Source organism: Cannabis sativa, chromosome 2, assembly GCF_029168945.1.
Source record: "Cannabis sativa cultivar Pink pepper isolate KNU-18-1 chromosome 2, ASM2916894v1, whole genome shotgun sequence".
Classification (NCBI taxonomy): Eukaryota; Viridiplantae; Streptophyta; class Magnoliopsida; order Rosales; family Cannabaceae; genus Cannabis; species Cannabis sativa.
Genome location: NC_083602.1, coordinates 11,649,159 through 11,659,440, shown reverse-complemented (window position 1 = coordinate 11,659,440; position 10,282 = coordinate 11,649,159). Strand labels below are relative to the sequence as shown.

The window sequence follows — 10,282 nt, the reverse complement described above, 5'->3', positions numbered from 1 at the left end:
CATTATACAGTTACACTTTCACAAGTGTTTTATAACCATTTTCTGTCAATGGATTCAAACTGTATGTTAGTAAGGAATATGAGTTTAGTATTCTGTGACCAGAATTCACTTGCACTATTCTAAGAACTCTTTGATGTAACTAAAACTGAATTGTCAAAAGACTACAACCATTTTTTTTAAATCTATGGCATTTGTATCTTGTTCATAGTGTTTTTGACAAGATCCACCTCTGCAAAGAGTTAATATGTCTATATCCACTGAAAGTAAGTTCATCTCATTCGCAGATGGATGTACATTCAGGGGTGGATATGAGTTTTTTATTGTATTCTTAAAACGATTACTCTAGATTTTACCTTAAGCACAAGAAATTTGAAATGTTTGAAAAATTTCATGAATTTCTAGCAATGGTGAAAAACCATTAAGGTAAGTGGTTAAAGATCTTACGAACTGATAGGGGTGGAGAGATAGTTAGTAGATATGCAGTTCAAAGATCATTAAGTTGATTTTGAATTATATCCAAACTTACTTCCCCAGAAATTCAAGTTGCATATTGATTAGTTACTAGTCGTTGCCTAAGTCCTTCTATGGTAATACAATTTCAGAGTGATGCAATGGTTGGGTACTTATTGTAAACCATTACTAGATTCATGGATGACCTCATCGAAATCTTAAGAAAAGCTAGAGCTGTTAACCATGGTTTGCACGTTTGTTAGCTATTCTAAGTGATTAGGGGTGGACCATCCCATAGTCATTAGATAAGAAAGTGCTTGTTTAAACAAATACAACTTTTCTAAGAAAATGACTAAGTCTGAAAAACGAAGTAGCAAATAAATGAGATAAATTTTCTTGATTCCAAAAGTGTTCTATCATCTTATTTGACATATGATGATCCCACTGCCTCTATTGTCTTGACACAACCGAAGAGGTCAATACCATGTAGTTTTCTTAGACATAATTCACGGTACCTTGTCGTAGTGGGAGGGTTTCTAGGAACTCACCTTCTTATGACTTGGAAGACACTAGTGATTAAAATCCATTGTGAGTTTAAACAAGTAATGGATTGTCGAACATAAGAAACTAAGAAGAAAGCCAAGAGAACTATGGTTTAATCCATTCACATGGAGTAACCTAAAGTTTTCTATTACAAGGACAAGAAAGGAAATTTTCGTTTATAAGTCTATTCAATGGACTTAACAAAACTTCCCGTTCCTAGTATTATAGGTTTAAGTTTATCTAAACCTATGGCTCATGGTATACCTGGTTAATTACTTACTCTAGTGCAAGCAGCTTACTTTGGTAAGATGACGAAACATTTTTTTAATGGCAATCTATAGAAGCTTCACAACTTCTAGGCATAGATTTTTTTTATCTAAGGAAAAGTCTCAACTATTCCAGAAAAGATAAAGCCATGAAAAAATTTCTTAAATCAACAGTCAGAGGTCTCAGATATGCTTTAGTATGCCTTAGACGAGACACCTGTTGTTCAGTGGGAGTAATGAGTAGGTATCAGATTAATCCAGGAGAGGAACATTGGAAGACAATCAAGTAAATCTTAAGATTAAGAAGAGGAACTATATGTTAGTCGATAAGGGTGTGTTTAAAACTCTTAGACTACACAACATCAGATTTCGAGACTTGCCTTTGTGCTAGAAAGTCTACTGATAAGATGGTGATTACTCTGGGGGTGGAGTAGTGATTTTGGAGAAGTGTAAAAACCTATCTGAAGTCTCTAAGTCTACCAGAGAGAGACTGAATGTTAAAGTTTCAGGAAAGGTACTTATTCAGTCTAAGGAAAGTTCTATACGTTTGTGGCTTGTTTTTTTAATGAGACAAATCCCTAATGGATTGTCATCCATTAAACAAACATAATAGTGTTAGATCTCGATAGATAAATATTGTAAATGCAACATCTAGTTGTTCATCAATTGATGACACCTTAGACTAGTATTTACAATATCGTTGGATTCTTATTTAAACACGAAATTATCCTTTATTCCTCTTAGCTTATTCATTTCGAATTAGCTTAAATATATATCATTGGATGAATGGTTTATAAATCATATAATGTCATTCTATATTTTCTCTTAAGAAATTGAATAACGCATTTTGATTATATTCCCAAAATTCTATCTCGAATTGATATAAATCCTCAATCTTAGATATCTCCTACTTGTGTAGGCAAATCAGACTTAGAGTTAGATTAGTAGTTGTGGTCCAAGATAGAAGAATACTCATGTATATTTGGTGTAAATTTAATTCTTTGACTTTAAATTTTAGATTCCAAATAGAGATTTTATATTTCCAGAATACAATACAGTTACACTTTCACAAGTGTTTAATAACCATTTTTTTTATCAATGGATTCAAACTGTATGTTAGTATGGAATATAAGTTTAGTATTCTGTGACCAGGATCTACTTGCACTATTCTAAGAACTCTTTGATGTAACTAAAACTAAGTCATAAAAGATTACAACCACAATCTTATAAATCTATGGCATCTGTATCTTGTTTATAGTGTTTTTAACAAGATCAATCTCTACAAAGAGTCAATATGCCTATATCCACTGAAAGTAAGTTCATCTCATTCGCAGATGGATGTACATTCAGGGGTGGATATGAGTTTTCGTTATATTCTTAAAACGATCACTTTAGATTTTACCTTAAGCACAGAAATTTTAAATGTTTGAAAAATTTCATGAATTTCTAGCAATGGTGAAAAACCATTAAGGTAAGTGGTTAAAGATCTTGCGAACTGATAGGGGTGGAGAAATAGTTAGTAGATATGCAGTTCAAAGATCATTAAGTTGATTTTTGAATTATATCCAAACTTACCTCCCCAGAAATTCAATTTGCATATTGATGATTAGTTACTAGTCGTTGCCTAAGTCCTTCTATGGTATTACCCTAGTGAAAGGAAAATTTTAGAATGATGGAATGGTTGTGTACTTAGTATAAACCATTACTAGATTCATGGATGACCTAATCGTAATCTTAAGAAAAGCTAGAACTGTTAACCAAGGTTTGCATGTTTGTTAGCTATTCCAAGTGATTAGGGGTGGACCATCCCATAGTCATTATATAAGAAAGTGTTTGTTTAAACAAATATTACTTTTCTAAGAAAATGACTAAGGACAAGAAAGGAACAACCAAAAGTTTTCTATTACAAGGACAAGAAAGGAAATTTTCGTTTGTAGGTCTATTCAATGGACTTAACAAAACTTCCTGTTCCTAGTATTATAGGTTTGAGTTTATCTAAACCTATGGCTTGTGGTATGCCTGGTAATTTACTTACTCTAGAGCAAGCAACTTACTTTAGTAAGATGCTGAAGCATTTTCTTTTCTAATGGCAATCTATAGAAGCTTCTCGACTTCAATACATAGATTTTATTTATCTAAGGAAAAGTCTCAACTATTCCAAAAAAGATAAAGCCATAAAAGAATTCCTTAAATCAACAGTGAGAGGTCTCAGATATGCTTTAGTATGCCTTTGACCAGACACCTGCTGTTGAGTGGGAGTAATGAGTAGGAAAGGTACTAGTGTTACTTCCTGACTAACACAAAAAGTAGTTGCCAAAAGTATAGAATCCAGTATCCCAAGAGAGTAGACATATAGAGAGGAATTTCACAATATCAAGGATTTTGTGATTAAGGAAGAGTAATGGTGGAGAAAAGGTTATGGTTTGAATTACCTGTCAGATCCTATTACGAGGAGTATACTACTACTTCACTTGATTTGTATATCAAGGTGTTGAGATTATTTAAAATGAACATTTTGTTTTATATTAGTGCAAGTGAGAGTTTGTTGGGTTTTGTGCCCTAAATAAAACCTATTTAAATATAATCAGATTTACTTATTAATAAAGATCAGAAATAACATTTTATGTTGCATGGTTCACATGATTTATTTCATGATTATATATATATATAATGTATGAATTCTATTGAAGTCCAGAACATATGAATTTGCTAATGATTATAGTGTTGTCAGCACAGTGGAATATAATCTTAATTATATGTTCGAAAGTTTATTCCCTGATTTGTCAGTTCACTGCATTTAGACTGACATGATAATTAGCGATAGGTATTCTTACACCTTGGATAAGTGTTATGTCCTTTTTAGGGCATTGGCAAAGTTTACCAGCATCGGATGTATGGAGTATACATCGGAAGGGACCGATATTGAACTTTGATTAGATATATTAAAATTTACCGTAATATCTATTCAATTCAATATCACCCGTTGATCATAGATCAAATGATCTTAATCTTTATATGATTAGGTTCGATCTCAAGAGTATTATACATTTTCTTTGATTTGTTAGTTAAGCCTACTTTTGGGTCAGGGTGATACGTACATTTTGGGAACATCATAGTATAATTGAGTGGGAGCGCTAACATAAATATGGAGTCTATAACTTCTAGAGGAATTTAGAAATGAAACGATGATATCCTTCGAGCTTGGCTAAACAGAGATAAATGGTGGAGATCTCATTTCACTTCGCTGAAATATCATTTATACGGAGCTAAGTGTTTTAAGGATAAAATACATTGAAGGTGTAACGGTAATTTAGTGCCTATTCAATGTAGATCATCTATTAGAGGGTCATTGATCAAATTAGGATTATAACAATGGATAACTAATAGCGTATCTATATCGTGGAACATATAGAGCGTTCTATATGACTGAGAGCGCAATTCCAAGTTCTATTGTGGATTCAATAAGGAATTAATAAGTTAGGGAATTTACTTGGTAAATTCAGTTCGACTTATTAGAAGCACGGTTAATATAGGCCCATGGTCCCCATACTAGTTGAGACCATACTGCTTGTAAGACTCAGTTAATTGATTTTGTTTAATCAATTATAATTCTAAAGTTAGACTATGTCTAGTTTATGAATTTTCACTAAGCAAGAGCGAAATTGTAAAGAAAAGATATTCTAGCACTACTACAAAATTCACTATTCACGTCGGTCAACGCGACTATTCATCGCGTTGACCGACGTGAATAGTACCATATTAAAGATATTCATCGTTTGTAAAATGACACAAATAATAAATGATTTGCGTCGGTTGTATATCCCTCACAAATTAGATAACTGACGAAAAAAGTATAATGATTAAAAAAAATACATAATTAGCGTCATTTTATAAGCCTCACAAATTCTTTGTGTGTCGTTTTTAAACCGACGGTAAAGGATTTGCTTAAGTGAGAAAATGACGGAAACCCTCTTAGGTTCACTTACCCCCAAATTTCTTACACACCAAAATCATTCCTTCATTCTGCGTGAACCCATTTTGGTCAGCCGCCTCAGCTCCGAAGGTCACACAATTTTGCAGACAAAATTTTTCTCCTCAGCTCACGCAATTTTGCTCTACTGTGCCTCAGATTTTTCCTCCGTCGGCGCCGTAAGTCCCCTACGCTCACGCTGTTGTGGTCTCGATCTCCTTGACCTCCGTAAGTATCCCTCTTTCTCTCTTGTTTTCTCTGCATTATTCTCTCTCTCTCAGTCATGCCATAGCTCAAGTGCAATTTTTTTTATGAACCTAAAAAAGACCCAACACTGGAAGATTTTTACTAATAGAAATGTTTTAAAAATTAAAGCTTTTCAACTACCCAACTCACATGAAGGAATTCTTCAACTTAATAGCCCTAATTTTATGAGAATTAATTTGAGACAGAGATTGAAATTAAATCTGAAGATTTACCGATAATGGATTTGTTGGGAAAAGTCGATCCTTATGTTATTCTCACAATGAAAAAGTCTGGTACAAAAGTCAAAACTAGGATGAGATTTTTTCAGTGTTGGTTTGTATATATAAAAGCTCGTCTGTAAAAAATTGTATGTTTTTCTCATTTTCTTTTTTCTTTCTTTCATTAGGTTCTTAATGATAATTTGAATCTAATATGGAATCAAATATTTGACTTTGTGGTACAGAATGCATTGCATAAAATGTTGATTTTGGAAGTTTGGAACCATGAGTCTTTTGTAAAGGTATCGTTATTCTTCCCTTTGTGTTTCATTTATTCATATCAAGAAATTACTTCTTTATACCAAAAAAAACTTCTTCATTAAATAAAACCTCAAGAAATTACTTCTTTATATATTACAAAACTTTTAATTGGTTTTAAATTAACTTTAGAACATCAATTTTAGTTCACAATTTTCTGTAGGTTAAAGTACCTGGGGGGCGAGGGAAGCCATCCATAATTGTTGACATTGACAAGGATGAAGGTCTAAGGTATGTACGTAGTACATATAATAGAAATAGTAAATTGTTCTTTTAAAAGTAAATTACATAAGCTACTGTTGTAATTTCTATTGCTTTTTCACAATGCAAATATTAGAATTAGTGTCATTTCAGTATCCATATTTCTTTTCTGCTTGCCCATTTGAAAGAAAGTTTTGTTCCACAACTAGAAGTTTCTTCTCTGATTGCTTCTAGGTACTAGGATTTCTTATGGTCCATTCGTTTATTTTTTAATATTGGGATATGGGTGATCTTCATACTAAATGGTAAATACCAAATTTTGCAAACTTGTATTATTATTGATTTTCATGTCACCAAAAGCTTCGATAGTTAAAATTATATTTTAAGTCAGATTTCTCAATCCTTGCTTCATATTGCTTTTCTTTTGTATCCCTTCATAGTTCGATGCTGCAAAATTGAGAAAACTCAGACCGGATTTCAAGTAGAGCAGGGGCTCTGTTACAGCTGGCAATGCTTCTATCATAAGGTTCCCCCTCTTTCTCCCCCAACCAAAAAATAGAAAGTAATTTTGTTTTAAGTGTGGTAATGCAATTGGATATGTTGTTTCTTGTGTCTTCTGTTTTGAGGCTTGTACTGTCTAAATATTAATATACATTTCAGCAACTGGTTTAGTAACTGCGATTCTTGTAGTTTATACTACAACAAAACTGGTTTATATTCTAGGGTTGCAGATTTTAAGTAGCCTTAATATGGTTTGGTTCCTTTATCATGAATAGTGATGGTGCGGCTGCATTAGTCCTAGTGAGTGGAGAGAAAGCACTTCAACTTGGATTGTAAGTAATTGCAAAGATTAAGAGATTTGCTAATGTAGCTTAGGTACTCTTACAAATGTATTGGCTTCCTAGTTCTATTTTACTGTTGCTGAAACATAGCTCAAAGAAGATTATCTTTGCAGGCACTTGAATTCTTCACAATTGCTCCAGCCCTTGTGATTCCAAAATCCATTTTAAATGCTGGTTTAGATGCTTCTCAGATTGATTACTATGAAATAAGAAATTTTTTGTAAGATTTTAGTACTTATAATCTCTCTACTGTTCCTGATTTAGTAAGCTTTTTTTCTTAGTTTCATTCATTTATATTTTGTTCTTTTCCTCTCCATGTTATAGCTCTAGCCAATCAATAGCTGCTTGGTTGTAATCCTGTAAGTTAGTAGAAAACTAGATCATTTGTTTCAAGTTGGTTTAGCGTGCTATAAGTCTAAAATATATGCTATTTCAAATCTAATTATTCCTACATTTTCTACAATTGCTATAGTATGTTTTATTTGTCCACTTTCATTTGATTTTATTCATTTTGCTCAATGTCTTTATCTACATTTTTTCCCTTCTAATTTTCACGTATTTCAAGAATGCCTTAATGTACATGGTGGGGCTGTATCATTGGGACACTCACTTGGATACAGTGGAGCTAGTATCTTGGTCACATTGTTAGAGGTAATTTATAAGATTCTCATCCCTAGCTCTGCGTACCTAGTTTGATGTTCTAATGTCATTATATAGTTCTCTGGTTTTGTTTAGGTGTTCTCTTATTGATCTAAAATCATTATCCATAATCATATGTATGGTTACATTCTCTAAAATATAATAGACATGCGAAGTGACATTCTTTTAAATATCTGTTGAGAGTTTAGTTGCGGTGGATTTAAAAGACATTGGTAAATTTGCTCTCTCTAGTGTATATAACTTGTTGGAATTTCTGAAATGAATAATGTTGTTGCAGGTACTGAGACATTAGAATGTAAAGTACGGGGTTGGTGCCATATGCAATGGTGGTGGGGGAGCTTCTTCACTTGTTCTTGAGCTCATGTAAGACCTGTAATTGTTTTTGAGCTTATCTTTTCCCTTTAGAATTCATTGTTGTTAAACTGTTGGACAGGTGATGTTGGGTGTTGATCGTCTTGACATGATCAAAGGAATCCCACAGAAGATTTTGGCTTTCGAAAAGTTCCTAGAGGAGAATCCAAGCTGGCGTGATAAAGTAGTTCTACTTCAAATTGTTGTGCCAACAAGAACAGATGTTCCAGAATGTATGTTCATTATCAAAATATGTTCCTACCCACTGTCTGTTATGCCTATTTTTTTTAAGTCTATCTGTAGTTTGTTGTCTAATGTTATTTCAATCATATGACTATCATTAAATTTATATCATCTCGATCAATTTATAAATAATAGAGTTGTTTATTATTGTATAATACAGATCAAATACACACACAATGTTATTGGTATTGTGTGATTAGTTAATATAATCGATTATTAATTTTATGTAAGTTCTAAAAGTTAACTTTTTTTTTTTTTGTATTATGTATTTACTATTATAAAGAATAATTCTAAAATTTGATAATGTAGGTGCAAAAAATTGTATGAAAAATTTGTAATTTTTCTTTACTTATATTTGTGCTTCATTTTATAAGCGACGCAATAGGTAAAAAAACAAAATATTTTCGTAATAGATATGACATTTTTAAACCGACGTAATAAGTTTTTTGTGACAGTTTTAAAATGTCATAAACAATTTAGCGTTATTTCTAAACCGACGCAGAAAATAAAATAGAAAAGAAAATATTTTGCGTCGGTTTGTAAATGTAGAAAATTGTTTTTTGCGTCGTTTCAAAAATGACGCTAATAAAAAACTATTTGCGACTACGGTATATACGTCGGTTTTTTAAACCGACGTAAATTCATTAAATGACTCTTAAAAACCGACGAGAATCATACTTTTTGTAGTAGTGTAGGTTTATTTATTAATTAAGAGACTTTACATGTCTAAATTAATAAATATATTAAATGACAATATTATTTAATAATTAATTTTTTAGTTATTAAATAATTAGAATTGGCATTTAAATGGTTAAATTGGAAATTGGCATTTTTGAGAAAATGGGATTGAAAAATAACAAAATGGGAAAGTTCTAAAGTGAGGCCCAATTTCCTTATATGGCCGGCCACTATGCAAGCCTTTTACCATTTATTTTTCTATTATTTTAATGCCATACAATTCTAACCTAAACCTAGATGGCATTCTACTAATAGAAAGTAATGGCTTCAGGAAACTATGACTTGCACATTGTTTCTTTCAGAGAAAGCCATAGCCGCCCCTCTCTCTTTTTCTTTCTTCTCTTTAATTTCGAAATCCCTTTGTGATAGAGTAGTGCCCACACACATCAAGTGGTATCTCAATCATAGTGTGTAAGACTATGAAGAATCCAAACAACAAGAAGGAGAATTAGCATCAAAGGAAGGAGAGAAAGAGATCCAGGTTCAGATCTTGATTATGCTCTGCTATAGGAAGGAATCAAGGGCTAGAGATCTGAACTGATGGAGTCATTATATTCCGCTGCACCCAATGTAAGGTTTCCTAAACTTTATATGTGTTTATTTCATTGTTTTAGAATTCATATTAAGATGTTAATTAAACATACATGGTAGTAAATCTAGATCCTGGTAAAATATTTCCAACAGTTTACGCCATTACAGAATCTCGGGGTGCCCTGCTCATGTCTTAAGAAAGAAATATGGCAAACTAGAAAAGCGAACTGAGGTTTGCATGTTTGTTGGAAATTCTAAAGAGACTAGGGGTGGACTATTTTATAGTCGCGAGGATGATAAAGTGTTCGTTTCCACAAACGCCACTTTCCTTGAAGATGACTATATTAAGAATTTCAAGCCACAAAGCAAAGTAGTATTGGAGGAAATGCTTTTAGATATAACTCCTTCTAATGTTCCATCCTCTTCTACTCAGGTAGAGGATAATCCCAGTTCCTTGGTTGAACCTTTGCAACTTCATACAACCAAGAAATCTACCACTAATGTTCATGTTCAGAAGATCACGGCTCCTCGTCGTAGTTGGCGGGTTTCTACTAAACCATTTCGTTATGGCTTGGATGGTGAAATCAATATGGTCGTTGGTGACGATATTGATGATGATCCATTAACCTACAAACAGGCAATGGCAAGTCCAGTTGAGAAACAATAGTCAGGCGGCATGGATTCAGAAATGGATTCCATGAAAAA

The 10,282-nt window shown here is 32.7% G+C and overlaps 1 long non-coding RNA gene across 12 annotated transcripts; it reads left to right on the top strand.

Moving 5' to 3' along the window:
* The first annotated feature begins 5,067 nt into the window (after positions 1 to 5,067).
* On the top strand, positions 5,068 to 8,538 carry LOC115702232 (uncharacterized). 12 transcript variants are annotated; one of them, XR_009686107.1, is made up of 10 exons: positions 5,076 to 5,457; positions 5,939 to 5,995; positions 6,175 to 6,242; positions 6,653 to 6,738; positions 6,989 to 7,045; positions 7,168 to 7,274; positions 7,379 to 7,413; positions 7,620 to 7,705; positions 7,992 to 8,077; positions 8,148 to 8,538. It is a non-coding gene; the product is annotated as an uncharacterized LOC115702232 (long non-coding RNA). The 12 variants fall into 12 exon arrangements; XR_009686105.1 differs by having other exon boundaries at positions 5,073 to 5,457; positions 7,379 to 7,705; XR_009686109.1 differs by having other exon boundaries at positions 5,074 to 5,457; positions 7,168 to 7,413.
* The last annotated feature ends 1,744 nt before the right edge of the window (positions 8,539 to 10,282 follow it).